Genomic DNA, 262 nt, shown 5'->3' on the forward strand with positions numbered 1-262 from the left:
GAGAGATCAGAGCATGCCAGGCGGGGGGAATGGGCCAGAAAGTCAGCACAGTCGCGTCTCGGAAACTACACTGACACAAATGTTTTGTGAGCCACTTACCTCAGATGCTTTGGTTTAAGAGTCTCTGTTTCGAGTATTGTTTTAAGCAAGCCCCTGACAGATATTTTAACTAGTGCTGAGACTGTCTGAAAAGACTAAGCCAGAGTCCACATGACTGTGCCATGAAACATATCAGTGGCAGCAAGCCTGGCAGAGATCCTGT

This window comes from Pygoscelis adeliae, unplaced genomic scaffold, assembly GCF_000699105.1.
Source record: "Pygoscelis adeliae isolate BGI_AS28 unplaced genomic scaffold, ASM69910v1 Scaffold151, whole genome shotgun sequence".
Classification (NCBI taxonomy): domain Eukaryota; kingdom Metazoa; phylum Chordata; class Aves; order Sphenisciformes; family Spheniscidae; genus Pygoscelis; species Pygoscelis adeliae.